The sequence below is a fragment of the Ranitomeya imitator genome, chromosome 4 (assembly GCF_032444005.1).
Source record: "Ranitomeya imitator isolate aRanImi1 chromosome 4, aRanImi1.pri, whole genome shotgun sequence".
Lineage (NCBI taxonomy): Eukaryota > Metazoa > Chordata > Amphibia > Anura > Dendrobatidae > Ranitomeya > Ranitomeya imitator.
In genome coordinates this window covers 270,155,050-270,170,203 of record NC_091285.1, presented here as the reverse complement: position 1 = coordinate 270,170,203, position 15,154 = coordinate 270,155,050, and the positions used below count along the sequence as shown (strand labels likewise).

General features: G+C 43.6%; 1 protein-coding gene across 1 annotated transcript in view; it reads left to right on the top strand.

The window, feature by feature from the left end:
- The window catches only part of LGR5 (leucine rich repeat containing G protein-coupled receptor 5), a 330,331-nt gene that overhangs the window by 36,659 nt on the left and 278,518 nt on the right, over positions 1–15,154 (top strand). The window lies entirely within an intron of this gene.

Sequence of the window (15,154 nt, the reverse complement as noted above, 5' to 3'; positions counted from 1 at the left end):
GGAATCCGCACAAAGAAGTGACATGCTGCGGAATGTAAACCGCTGCGTTTCCGTGCAGTTTTTCCGCAGCATGTGTACAGCGATTTTTGTTTCCCGTAGGTTTACATTGAACTGTAAACTCATGGGAAACTGCTGCGGATCCGCAGCGTTTTCCGCAGCGTGTGCACATACCTTTAGATTTAGGCTATGTGCACACGGTGCGGATTTGGCTGCGGATTCGCAGCAGTGTTCCATCAGGTTTACAGTACCATGTAAACATATGAAAAACCAAATCCGCTGTGCCCATGGTACGGAAAATACCGCGCGGAAATGCTGCGTTGTATTTTCCGCAGCATGTCAATTCTTTGTGCGGATTCCGCAGCGTTTTACACCTGTTCCTCAATAGGAATCCGCAGGTGAAATCCGCACAAAAAACACTGGAAATCCGCGGAAAATCCGCAGGTAAAACGCAGTGCCTTTTACCCGCGGATTTTTCAAAAATGGTGCGGAAATATCTCACACGAATTCGCAACGTGGGCACATAGCCTTAGGGTTAGGGTTGGAATTAGGGTTGTGGTTAGGCTTGTGATTAGGGTTATGGCTACAGTTGGGATTAGGGTTAGGGGGGTGGGGGGGTTAGTGTTGGAGGTAGAATTGAGGGGTTTCCACTGTTTAGGCACATCAGGGGTCTCCAAACGCAACATGGCGCCACCATTGATTCCAGCCAATCTCGTATTCAAAAAGTCAAATGGTGCTCCCTCACTTCCGAGCCCTGACGTGTGCCCAAACAGTGGTTTACCCCCACATATGGGGTACCAGCATACTCAGGACAAACTGCGCAACAATTACTGGGGTCCAATTTCTCCTGTTACCCTTGTGAATCTAAAAAATGCTTGCTAAAACATAATTTTTGAGGAAAGAAAAATGATTTTTTATTTTCACGGCTCTGCGTTGTAAACGTCTGTGAAGCACTTGGGGGTTCAAAGTGCTCACCACATATCTAGATAAGTTCCTTGGGGGTCTAGTTTCTAAAATGGGGTCACTTGTGGGGGTTTCTACTGTTTAGGCACACCAGGGGCTCTGCAAACGCAACGTGACACCCGCAGACCATTCCATCAAAGTCGGCATTTCAAAAGTCACTACTTCCCTTCTGAGCCCCGACGTGTGCCCAAACAGTGGTTTACCCCCACTCATGGGGTATCAGCGTACTCAGGAGAAACTGGACAACAACTTTTGGGGTCCAATTTCTCCTGTTACCCTTGGGAAAATAAAAAATTGCAGGCTAAAAGATCATTTTTGAGAAAATAATTTTTTTATTTTATTTTCATGGCTCTGCGTTATAAACTTCTGTGAAGCACTTGGGGGTTCAAAGTCCTCACCACACATCTAGATTAGTTCCTTTGGGGGTCTAGTTTCCAAAATGGTGTCATTTCTGGGGGATCTCTAATGTTTAGGCACACAGGGGCTCTCCAAACGTGACATGGTGTCCGCTAATGATTGGAGCTAATTTTCCATTTAAAAAGTCAAATGGCGCGCCTTCCCTTCCGAGCCCTGCCGAGTGCCCAAACAGTGGTTTACCCCCACATATGAGGTATCGACGTACTCGGGAGAAATTGCCCAACAAATTTTATGATCCATTTTATCCTATTGCCCATGTGAAAATGAAAAAATTGAGGCGAAAATAATTTTTTTGTGAAAAAAAAGTACTTTTTCATTTTTACGGATCAATTTGTGAAGCACCTGGGGGTTCAAAGTGCTCACTATGCATCTAGATAAGTTCCTTGGGGCGTCTAGTTTCCAAAATGGGGTCACTTGTGGGGGAGCTCCAATTTTTAGGCACACGGGGGCTCTCCAAACGTGACATGGTGTCCGCTAAAGAGTGGAGCCAATTTTTGATTAAAAAAGTCAAATGGCGCTCCTTCCCTTCCAAGCCCTGCCGTGCGCCCAAACAGTGGTTTACCCCCACATATGAGGTATCAGCGTACTCAGGACAAATTGGACAACAACTTTCGTGGTTCAGTTTCTCTTTTTACCATTGGGAAAATAAAAAAATTGTTGCTAAAAGATCATTTTTGTGACTAAAAAGTTAAATGTTCATTTTTTCCTTCCATGTTGCTTCTGCTGCTGTGAAGCACCTGAAGGGTTAATAAACTTCTTGAATGTGGTTTTGAGTACCTTGAGGGGTGCAGTTTTTAGAATGGTGTCACTTTTGGGTATTTTCAGCCATATAGACCCCTCAAACTGACTTCAAATGTGAGGTGGTCCCTAAAAAAAAAATGGTTTTGTAAATTTCGTTGTAAAAATGACAAATCGCTGGTCAAATTTTAACCCTTATAACTTCCTAACAAAAAAAAATTTTGTTTCCAAAATTGTGCTGATGTAAAGTAAACATGTGGGAAATGTTATTTATTAACTACTTTGTGTCACATATCGCTCTGGTTTAACAGAATAAAAATTCAAAATGTGAAAATTGCGAAATTTTCAAAATTTTCGCCAAATTTCCGTTTTTATCACAAATAAACGCAGAATTTATTGACCTAAATTTACCACTAACATGAAGCCCAATATGTCACGAAAAAACAATCTCAGAACCGCTAGGATCGGTTGAAGCGTTCCTGAGTTATTACCTCATAAAGGGACACTGGTCAGAATTGCAAAAAACGGCAAGGTCTTTAAGGTCAAAATAGGCTGGGTCATGAAGGGGTTAACAGGCTTGATGAGTTTTTGTGTATTTGTCTGTAAATTTTTTTACATCTGCTTATCCGGCTATTTTGCATAGTTGCAAACTGTCCCAGAGTTCTTTGGATGATTGGGATTAAAAAAGGGGGTGTATGTGGGCTATTCCCAAAAGGGGGTTTGGGTTCCCAGAGGAGTTAGGTTTGGGACAGAATTCATATATATTACCAGTTTAGAGGATACTCTAAAAATGTACTTTTATTTGTACCCATTAAAACATAATAAATCATAATATCTAGCAAAGTAACAATGATCCCCAAAAAATCCTTAAAGTGTCAGGATATAGTTAGTCACATAATGCTCTCTCCATCAATGCAAGAAGGTAACGATGCATATTATATTCATTAATTCCTGACCAAGGATGAAAGGACTTAAACCACAATTGAAGTGGTTGTAGAGTAAACACATAATTCAATAGATACCATACCAAGGGAAGCGAGGGCCCTGCTCGCAAGCTTACAATCTGAATATATCAGCAATACAGTCATGGCTAAAATTGGGCACTGTGGACAAAGGAACATCAGAATATTTGGAGATTGACTTGTAACCTTAAGATTGTTGATATTGTTCAACATTTTTGTTTCTCAAGTCCTAGGACAGTTCTCTTCTCTTTCTGTTCTCCATACTTAATGTGGCACACAAAGACAGACAATGCAAAGATTGAGTCAACTTCTCCAATTTTTTAATCTGGTTTCAGGTGTGATTTTCATATTGTCCACACCTGTTACTTGCCACAGGTGAGTTTGAACGAGCATCACTTGCTTGAAACAAAGTTCTTTAGCTGCAATTTTGGATAGGTGCCAACAATTTTGTCCAGCCCAATTTGGTGGTTTTGTGTGAAATTGTAGTGATAAAAAAAGAAAACAAATATTCCACTCACCTATCAGGTGATAGATGAGCACGAACGGAGCCAGAGCGGCTTCGGCATGAACATCAAAAAGCAAGGAAGGTTCAGCGAGAAAACAAGTATGTAATTAAAACATAGCTCTTATTTTAGTCATATAAAAGTACTCCACAAAGGACTGACTGGCCATATGGTAGTGCAGAGAAGGTCTCAGACACTGCCTCAAGTGGGGCCAGGGTCTTATTTTTCAGGCATATTTGTGATAAGGAGCAGTGAAATCCCAGAAGAGCCCATGCAGGATTTGCCATCTGCTGGCGAGGTGAAATCAAATGGAACCAAATGGAGCTGGAAGACTTCGGGTGATAGACCTGATCAGGTGACCCACGGGAAGGACTTCCTGGATATAAAAGCCCTGCATGCCAGGCCGCAGGTAGATTTGGCGCCAGAAAGGAGAGCGGAGCAGCGTAACAGGCCTCAGTAGAAAGCCTACGACAGCAAGGTGTCAGCCATCGCCTGACAAGGCCCGAATTCCGCACATGAGAACTCCTGAGTTATGCCTGCGCTTGTCAGGACCAGGACACATGCCCCACGCCAATATAAAGCTCAAGAGGCCAGACATCGCCTGTCAGGAGCCGAGGCCTGGTCTACTCCTGACAGTTCCTGAGAGACTTCTGTTGACGGTTAAGCCGAGAACATCCGTATGGAGACTACAACAGGTGGGACACGCCCTCGACTGCCGAAGGACAGTGCATGTGAGCAGGGCCGTCACTTCCAGCTATCCTCTAAGGTACCTTGGTCAGCTAAGATTAGGGCTTCAGACCGGGAGGTTGCCGGTTGTTGCATTGGACGCTTTGATAGACTATGACAGAGAGAGAGAGAGATGCAGCCTTGCGGGAAAACCCGATGACCTCTGCTATGGCCAGAATTGCAGTGAGAGAACTTACCTGGTGGCTCCCACGACTGGGCGCACCACCATTGTGAACAGAACATTGCTGTTAGATAAAGACTTCCTTTGCTTTTCCAAGTTTGTTATCTTTGTTTGCATGCTAATCTGCCTAGTTACCAACACTAAAGGTACCTTCACACTAAACGATATCGCTAGTGATCCGTGACGTTGCAGCGTCCTGGCTAGCGATATCGTTCAGTGTGACACGCAGCAGCGATCAGAATCCTGCTGTGATGTCGTTGGTCGGGGCTAGAAGGCCAGAACTTTCTTTGGTCGCTGGCTCTCCCGCTGACATCGCTGAATCGGCGTGTGTGACACCGATTCAGCGATGTCTTCGCTGGTAACCAGGGTAAACATCTGGTTACTAAGCGCAGGGCCGCGCTTAGTAACCCGATGTTTACCCTGGTTACCATCCTAAAAGTAAAAAAAGAAACTCTTCATACTTACCTTCAGCTGTCTGTCCTCGGCGCTCTGCTTTCCTGCACTCACTGTGAGCACAGCGGCCGGAAAGCAGAGCGGTGACGTCACCGCTCTGCTTTCCGGCCGCTGTGCTCACAGCCAGTACAGAGAAGCACAGCGCCGGGGACAGACAGCGGAAGGTAAGTATGAAGCGTTTGTTTTTTTTACTTTTAGGATGGTAACCAGGGTAAACATTGGGTTACTAAGCGCGGCCCTGCGCTTAGTAACCCGATGTTTACCCTGGTTACCGGCATCGTTGGTCGCTGGAGAGCTGTCTGTGTGACAGCTCTCCAGCGACCAATCAGTGACGCTGCAGCGATCCGGATCGTTGTCTGGATCGCTGCAGCGTCGTTTAGTGTGAAGGTACCTTTATTGTTTAGAGTCACTTTAAATCACTGTATATAAATAGAGCTATAATCATCACTGACTGTTTCCGCCTTTTGCCTCTGTGAGGTGCATCCAGACACCTGCATTACATACCCATTAGGGCCAATGTATAGAAAGCCAATCAGGCTTTCAGTATGTTTTTGGATTATAAAAGGAAATCCATGGAGATATTCCTGTTAGCTAGATTCTCACTCAGAAACCGAGTGCAGCAAGATAATAGGGCTAACTGAGCTGCTGAGACTTGGGGACATGTTTTGTACCTTTTTCAATTATCAGGGTTTTTTCTTATTAATTTTCCACTTTTTTCTACCACTAAAAAAGTGCATAATTGAACACACGGCCATTTTCTAAATTACAGTCAGTAGCAGCTTCTATGGAAGGTAACAGGAGGTTTTGTAGAATTTAACAAGTGTAAAAGGAATATTTTAAGAACAGAGACTTTTGTAGAAAAATAGTAATTTTCAGTACAGAAATAAATTCACAAATACTATAATTTATCTCCAAATATAACCAGCCATGCTCGACGATACTGGATACGTTGTGGATTTCTTTCTAATGCTCTTTAGCAAAACTCTTTGTTTTATTATCTCTTTAACTTCTGTGTATTCTCTAGGTGTCTGTGATTAAAACTTGTATTATTTTATTGCATTTTCCATAGTGCTTTTCTGTTTTAATTTAATATCAACATTTACCACATTAACTTTGAAGCTACCTGACCTATGAGGCTGAAATTACATTCGCTGTTTTACTTCCTATTTTTAGTTATTTTGGTGACTTTTTTTAACTACATGCTGTTAGGTGAAAACCGCTGAAACCAAACAGTATTTTAAAGACTATAGTAAAAAGCATTCTGGGTCATAACATTTTTAGAATCCATGCCTTTTTTTCTTCAAAATGCAGCATGCTCTTGGCATGTTGTTTTCCCATAGGTTTCTGTGCAGAAAAAAAAATACATATTTAAAATGTTTTTTTTTTTTTTTTTTTAAACTAAACAAAAACACTACTTTTAAATGCTTTTAGACATGCAATAAAAACCTCCTGAGATGCATGACTTGTTTATGTGCAAGAAACAATACACTGAAAAACCCTGTGAGTGAATACCAATGGTGTAGCTGGAAACTTGGGGGGCCCCAATGCAAAATCTCCATTGGGGCCCCCAATTACTGCAAATCTTTAATAGTAATAGTCTTTCATATGGGCCAAAGCCACCTTTTGGCCTCCTCAAACTCCAGGGCCCGGGTTCTGCTGCAACCCCTACACCTATTATTATAGTTACTCTCTTGGAGAATACCCAGTTGAATTCCCACCAGAGTACACCTCATTCTACTTAATGTACTTCTGATAAGGTGATCACCTGAAGCAAATCTTATTTAAGGAGGGAAAGTATAAAAATCACTACTGTGGTGTTCACAATCCTCTTTCAACAGGATAAGCTGGATGGCAAAACAAGTGCTAGTAATATCCCCAAAGTAGTAGGAATGAAAAAATAACTTTTAACCATGCCAAAGGAGTTGAAAAGAAAAGTCAGGAGTGAGGAAAAGAAGGGCTCAGTTCTGGCTCTACTAGCAGAGGGACATAGCATCATGTTGCCCCCATGCTTAAAATTTCTAAGACAGCAGTCCATTACAAGGTCAAGCAGTAAATATTGGGGACAACAAAGCTACAGACCGGCAGAGGGCAAAAATGACTCCACTGACCCAGATGACTGTCATTTTATTTAAATGTCACTTGGCAACCGCAGGATGACATCAAGTGACCTACAAAAGGAATGGCAAATGTCAGCTGGGGTGAAGTGCACAGCAAGAACAGTTTGTAACAGGCTCCTAGAGGCAGGACTCAAGTCATGTAAAGCTAGAAAAAAAAGCCTTTCATCAAAGAGAAGCAAAGGAGAGCCAGGCTGAAGTTTGCCATGACAATAATGATTGGACCATAGAGGACTGGAGTAAGGTAATCTTCTCTAATGAGTCTAATTTTTATTTTTGCCCAACACCTGGTCGTCTAATGGTTAGACGGAGACCTGGAGAGACATACAAGCCACAGTGTCTTGCACCCACTGTAAAATTTGGTGGAGGATTGATGATGATCTGGGGATGCTTCAGCAAGGCTGGAGTTGGGCAGGTTAATCTTTGCGAAGGACGTATGAATCAAGCAGCATACAAGGTTATCCAGGAAAACCAGTTGATTCCTTCTGCTCCGGCAATGTTCCCCAACTCTGAGGACTTTTTTCCAGCAAGACTATGCGCCATGCCACACAGCTAGGGTCAATCAAGGTGTGGATGAAGGGCGACCACATCAAATCCCTGTCATGGCCAGCCCACTCTCCAGACCTGAGCCTCATTGAAAACCTCTGGAATGTAATCAAGCGGAAGATGGATAGTCACAAACCATCTAACAAAGAAGAACTGCTTACATTTTTGTACCAGGAATGGCATAAGGTCACCCAAAAGCAGTGTGAAAGACTGGTGGAAAGCATGCCAAGAAGCATGAAAGCTGTGAATTAAAATCATGGTTATTCCACAACATATTGATTTCTGAACTCTTCCGGAGTTAAAACATTAGTATTGTTTCTAAATGATTATGAACTTGTTTTTTTTTTGCATTATTTGTGGTCTGTAAGCAATGCATTTTTTGTTATTTTGACCATTTCTCATTTTCAGAAAATAAATACAAAATGTATTGCTTGGAACTTGGGAGACATGTTGTCAGTAGTTTATAAAATAAAAGAACAATTTACATTTTACTCAAAAATATACCTATAAAGAGAAAAATCAGACAAACTGAACATTTTGCAGTGGTCTCTTAATTTTTGCCAGTGCTGTATGTTGGTTTTCACTTCTAAACGGTGAATATTTGCCATGTATTCCAAACCATACTTAATCAATGTATCAAACATTTAGCCTGTTCGAAAACCCCCCACTACTATTAAAAAATTATTTTGGTGTAAAAAAGGGGACTTCTGGTCCTTTACCTTGACAAGCTGCTGGCATTTAACCCCTTTCTGCCAGCTGACGGAATAGTACGTCAGCTGGCAGATCCCCTGCTTTGAGGTGGGCTCCGGCGGTGAGCCCACCTCAAAGCTGCGACATGTCAGCTGTTTTGTTCAGCTGACATGTGCGCGCAATGAGCGCAAGCGGAATCGCGATCCGCCCGCACACATTAACTAGTTAAATGCCGCCGTCAAGCGCTGACAGCGGCATTTAACTAGCGCTCCCGGCCGCGCGGCCGGAGGTGCTCGCACCGCTGACCCCCGTCACATGATCGGGGGTCATCGGTGCATTGCCATAACAACCAGAGGTCTCCTTGAGACCTCTATGGTTGTTGATGGCCGATTGCTTTGAGCGCCACCCTGTGGTCGGCGTTCAAAATACACCTGCATTTCTGCTGCATAGAGGTGATCTGTACTTCACCTCTATGTAGCAGAGGCGATCGAGTTGTGCATGCTTCTAGCCTCCTATTGAGGCTATTGAAGCATGCCAAAATAAAAAAAAAAAGTGTTTAAAAATATAAAAAAATATATAAAAGTTCAAATCACCCCCCTTTCGCCCCAATCAAAATAAAACAATAAAAAAATCAAACATATACATATTTGGTATCGCCGCATTCAGAATCGCCCGATCTAACAACGTATTTACACCAAAATGGTATCACTAAAAACGCCAGCTTGGCATGCCAAAAATAAGCCCTCACCTGACCCTAGATCAAGAAAATTGGAGACGCTACGGGTATCGGAAAATCGCGCAAATTTTTTTTTTTTTTTTTTAGCAAACTGGAATTTTTTTCACCACTTAGATAAAAAAATAACCTAGACATGTTAGGTGTCTATGAACTCGTAATGACCTGGAAAATCATAATGGCAGGTTAGTTTTAGCATTTGGTGAACCTAGCAAAAAAGCCAAACAAAAAACAAGTGTGAGATTGCACTTTTTTTGCAACTTCATCACACTTGGAATTTTTTTCCCGTTTTCTGTTACATGGCATGGTAAAACCAATGGTATCGTTCAAAAGTACATCTCGTCCCGCAAAAAATAAGCCCTCACATGGCCATATTGACGGAGAAATAAACAAGTTATGGCTCTGGGAAGGAGGGGAGCGAAAAACGAAAATGAAAAAGCGGAAAAAGCTCCGGGGGGGAAGGGGTTAACAGCTGATCATCATCTACTTATTTGCTAATTGGCAGGCGTGTAATAACCTGTTTACACAGGCCGACCGTGTTTCAGATGCGCACTAAACAATCTGTATTAGATCGGTCATTGTGCATAGATTGCCATTATTTGCTGCTGAGAACAATAACCTATTGTGCAGCAGTCTCAAAGTGGTATCCACGTAAATACCAGGCATTGCCAACCTCTTTCATTGCCGTATGAACCTGATTTTATGTTCACAGGCCCATTGTAGATTTAGTTTACTGCCTGTGATGTTTCGTTTCAGAGGAATATCAAACAAGACATCACAGGAGGCTGGAGCTGCAATCACTATGCTGCATCATCTATGACCCCTCCTGGATCAGAACTTCATCAGGGAGTAGCGCTGCAGATACTACAGTTTCTTTCACCTGCCCTTTGAAATTGTCTTGTATCCATGGGGATAGACGCTGTGGGAGAGGGGAGTGCTGTGCCAGCACTCTGCTTCTATCTGCGGCAATACATCTTCTGTGAAACAAGACGTCATTAGGTGGCATAGATAGAAGCTGTGAGTGACACCAGCACTACCACTCTACTTCTAGCACCGTCCTCAAGCGAATCGTGATCATGGGGCAGTGCTGGTTTCATTCACTTCTTCTGTAACTGCCTCCTGATTTGACGCTAGAAGCCATGGGGCCAGCATTGGTTTTATTCACTACTTCTATCTTTGTCCTCTGATAACATCTTGTTTCATAGTTAGAAGATGCGAAGCTAGAAGCAGACTGCCGGTGCTACGCTCACTTCTCTCACAGTATCTATCATCATGGATCCAGAATATTTTCAGAGGGCAATGATGCAAGAAACTGTAGTAAGTAACTGATCCCTGATGATGTCCTGATTCCGGAGGGGCGATAGATGCTGCAGCCCCAGCCTCTAGTGACTTTCTGTTTAAGGCCTCTTTCACACTTCCGTTTTTTTAAATCCGTGACAATGCTTCGGCACGACGTATCGACGGATGCGTCAAAAATAGTGAAAAACGGTTGCAACTCATCCAGTATTTCGACGGATACGCTAGACGGTTCCGTTGGAAAACTGGATCCGTTGCATCTGTTTTGTCCGTTTTTACCATCAGTTTCATCCATTTTTTTTTTTTTTTTTTTTTGACGGATCCGTTTTCCATGCCTAAAAATGGGAGTCTCCCAAATGTGATTGGCTACTGAAAAATAGGGAAACCTATATATTGACTGTTTTTACACCCCATCTTTGACAGGGTTTAGAGAAAGTGGCAGAGATGGAAGGAGTGCTTGTGAAGATTGCGAACGTAGTTACTGATGTTATTTTTGAGACCAATAGGCTGGCAATAATAATTCGGGAGAAGGAGGCAGCAGCAAGACGGAGGATTCTTCAACAGTGACGTCGCCGGCAACGCCTATGGATACATCCCATAAACGCACAGCGGATGACCCGGGGCGTGTATTCAACTCTCTACATGGAGTTGCGGCAGAACCCGGATACATTTTTTAATTACGTTTGGATGAGGATGGAACACTTTGATTTGTTGGAACTTGTTGGGGATGTCATCCGAAGGAAGGACACATATATGAGGTTTTCCATCTCACCGGCGGAGCACCTGATGGTGGCACTGCGGTAAGCCTACTTGTTGTTTTTATTTTGTTTACCATTGCTCATATTTAATGCTATGTAAACATATTTTAACCAATGGAAAACCACATCAGCAGTGAACATGCTGAAGAAAATACTGCGCTGAAACACTGCGTTGCATTTTCTGCAGCATGTCAATTATTTTATTGTTTGTGCCCATTCCACAGTGTTTAACACTTGCTCCATACTAGGAATGCACAGATGTAAAAATGCTGGTTTAAATGTGCACTAAAACAGAACAAAAACTTCCGCAGTGCCGTTTATCAAAACTTTAAAAAAAAAAAAATTTATAAAATTTGTGAAAATTGCTTCAAAATGTTATGTTGGTGTTTGTGAAAAATGAATAAAAATGTTATTAAAAATACAGATTCCTTGCTACCGGAGAATCCCTAACTTCACTGCATTACCAGTTCCGCCTTGGAATATCGACAATTTCAGGAATTGTGAAAGTGACCTGTCGCGCACTATGGGATACTTTGCACCATGAATACATTCCAAATCCGACTATGGACATCTGGCTGCAGATTGCTGAAAATTTTGAGAAACTGTGCCATTTCCCAAATTGCTTGGGTGCTGTAGATGGCAAACATATCCGTATTTCAAAAGCTGCAGGATCTGGCTCAGAGTACTTTAATTACAAAAAGTACTTTTCAATAATACTCATGGCCATAGCGGATGCCAACTGTAAATTTATTGCTGTGGACATTGGAGCCTATGGCCGGTCAAACGACTCACAAGTCTTCAAAACTTCTCTGATGGGGCGTCGTCTATATGGAGACAGCCATGATTTTCCACCAGCAAGACCACTCCCGGGAACATCTGGACCACCTATGCCATTTGTCTGTGTTGGTGATGAGGCATTCCAGCTGTCACCACACCTACTAAAACCTTATGCAAGCAGAGAATTGACCCGAACCAAAAGAGTATTTAATTACCGCTTAACTAGAGCCAGACGAGTGGTGGAGAGTGCATTTGGCATTTTAACCGCAAAGTGTCGAGTGCTGCTAACCGCCATAAAACTGCACACAGAGATTGTGGATGAGGTTGTCAAGCCTGTGTGGTGCTGCATAATTGTTATTTCCCAGGAGCCAGTTTCCATGGATGATGAGGACTCTCAGACAACCTTGTGGGATTACCAAAGCAACTCTGTTCGGACCGCAGGTTCGGTTTCCAGAATGAGGGACCACTTTGCTGAGTATTTCATGTCACCTGAAGGCAGAGTCCCATGGCAAGACAACATAGTTTGAGTTCTTTCTGTGATGACTCTGTGAATAATGTTTCTGTACAAAGTATTCTGATTTTATTGACACCAAGTTTTTAGTTCCCTAAAGTTTGGTATGTTTTCTAATAAACCTAATATGTTATACCTTTTAAACGTGTGTTGTTTTTGTACCTTTTGTTTCTTACCATACTTAAATGAAGACACTTAAATAAAATTTTGTTTGGTTTAAAAACTATTTTATTGTTAACATATTTTTATTACACTTTTTTTTAAAACTTTTTGTGTCAAACAAAATTTTTTTTAACCCTTGTTGGGGTAAACACTTTTATAAAACATTTTTTTTTTTTAATAAAAAATAGGTATTAACATTTTTATTTTTAGACATAACTATTAACCCCTTCCCGACCCATGACGCCACGTAGGCGTCATGAAAGTCGGTGCCAATCCGACCCATGACGCCTATGTGGCGTCATGGAAAGATCGCGTCCCTGCAGATCGGGTGAAAGGGTTAACTCCCATTTCACCCGATCTGCAGGGACAGGGGGAGTGGTAATTTAGCCCAGGGGGGGTGGCTTCACCCCCTCGTGGCTACGATCGCTCTGATTGGCTGTTGAAAGTGAAACTGCCAATCAGAGCGATTTGTAATATTTCACCTATTATAACGGGTGAAATATTACAATCCAGCCATGGCCGATGCTGAAATATCGGCCATGGCTGGAAATACTAATGTGCCGCCCCCCCAGCCCCCCGATCTGGCCGGTACACTGCTCCGGCTCCCCTCCGTCCAGTGCTCCGCTCCCCCCCCCGTGCTCTTGTCCGCTCCCCCCGTGCTCCAATCACCCCCCTGCACTCCGATCCACCCCCCCGGTGCTCCGTTCCACCCCCCCGTGCTCCATTCCAGCCCCCCGTGCTCCGTTCCACGCCCCCCGTGCTCCGTTCCACCCCTCCCGCGCTCCGATTCCCCCCCCGTTCTCCGATTCCCCCCCCCCCCCGTGGTCCCCCCCCCACCCTATCATACTTACCGATCCAGCCGGGGTCCCGTCCGTCTTCTCCCTGGGCGCCGCCATCTTCCAAAATGGCGGGCGCATGCGCAGTGCGCCCGCCGAATCTGACGGCCGGCAGATTCGTTCCAAAGTGAGTTTTGATCACTGAGATAGATTATATCTCAGTGATCAAAATAAAAAAAATAATAAATGACCCCCCCCCCTTTGTCACCCCCATAGGTAGGGACAATAAAAAATAAAGACATTTTTTTTTCCCCACTAATGTTAGGGTTAGGGGTAGGGTTACGGCTAGGGTTACGGCTAGGGTTAGGGGTAGGGGTAGGGTTAGGGCTAGGGTTAGGGTTTCGGTATGTGCACACGTATTCTGGTCCTCTGCGGATTTTTCCGCTGCGGATTTGATAAATCCGCAGTGCTAAACCGCTGCGGATTTATGGCGGATTTACCGCGTTTTTTTCTGCGCATTTCACTGCGGTTTTACAACTGCGATTTTCTATTGGAGCAGTTGTAAAACCGCTGCGGAATCCGCACAAAGAAGTGACATGCTGCGGAATGTAAACCGCTGCGTTTCCGTGCAGTTTTTCCGCAGCATGTGTACAGCGATTTTTGTTTCCCGTAGGTTTACATTGAACTGTAAACTCATGGGAAACTGCTGCGGATCCGCAGCGTTTTCCGCAGCGTGTGCACATACCTTTAGAATTAGGCTATGTGCACACTGTGCGGATTTGGCTGCGGATTAGCCGCTGCGGATTCGCAGCAGTGTTCCATCAGGTTTACAGTACCATGTAAACATATGAAAAACCAAATCCGCTGTGCCCATGGTGCGGAAAATACCGCGCGGAAACGCTGCGTTGTATTTTCCGCAGCATGTCAATTCTTTGTGCGGATTCCGCAGCGTTTTACACCTGTTCCTCAATAGGAATCCACAGGTGAAATCCGCACAAAAAACACTGGAAATCCGCGGAAAATCCGCAGGTAAAACGCAGTGCCTTTTACCCGCGGATTTTTCAAAAATGGTGCGGAAATATCTCACACGAATCCGCAACGTGGGCACATAGCCTTAGGGTTAGGGTTGGAATTAGGGTTGTGGTTAGGGTTGTGATTAGGGTTATGGCTACAGTTGGGATTAGAGTTAGGGTGTGTTGGGGTTAGTGTTGGAGGTAGAATTGAGGGGTTACCACTGTTTAGGCACATCAGGGGTCTCCAAACGCAACATGGCGCCACCATTGATTCCAGCCAATCTCGTATTCAAAAAGTCAAATGGTGCTCCCTCACTTCCGAGCCCTGACGTGTGCCCAAACAGTGGTTTACCCCCACTCATGGGGTATCAGCGTACTCAGGAGAAACTGGACAACAACTTTTGGGGTCCAATTTCTCCTGTTACCCTTGGGAAAATAAAAAATTGCAGGCTAAAAGATCATTTTTGAGAAAATAATTTTTTATTTTTATTTTCATGGCTCTGCGTTATAAACTTCTGTGAAGCACTTGGGGGTTCAAAGTCCTCACCACACATCTAGATTAGTTCCTTTGGGGGTCTAGTTTCCAAAATGGTGTCATTTCTGGGGGATCTCTAATGTTTAGGCACACAGGGGCTCTCCAAACGCGACATGGTGTCCGCTAACAATTGGAGCTAATTTTCCATTCAAAAAGTCAAATGGCGCGCCTTCCCTTCCGAGCCCTGCCGAGTGCCCAAACAGTGGTTTACCCCCACATATGAGGTATCGACGTACTCGGGAGAAATTGCCCAACAAATTTTATGATCCATTTTATCCTACTGCCCATGTGAAAATGAAAAAA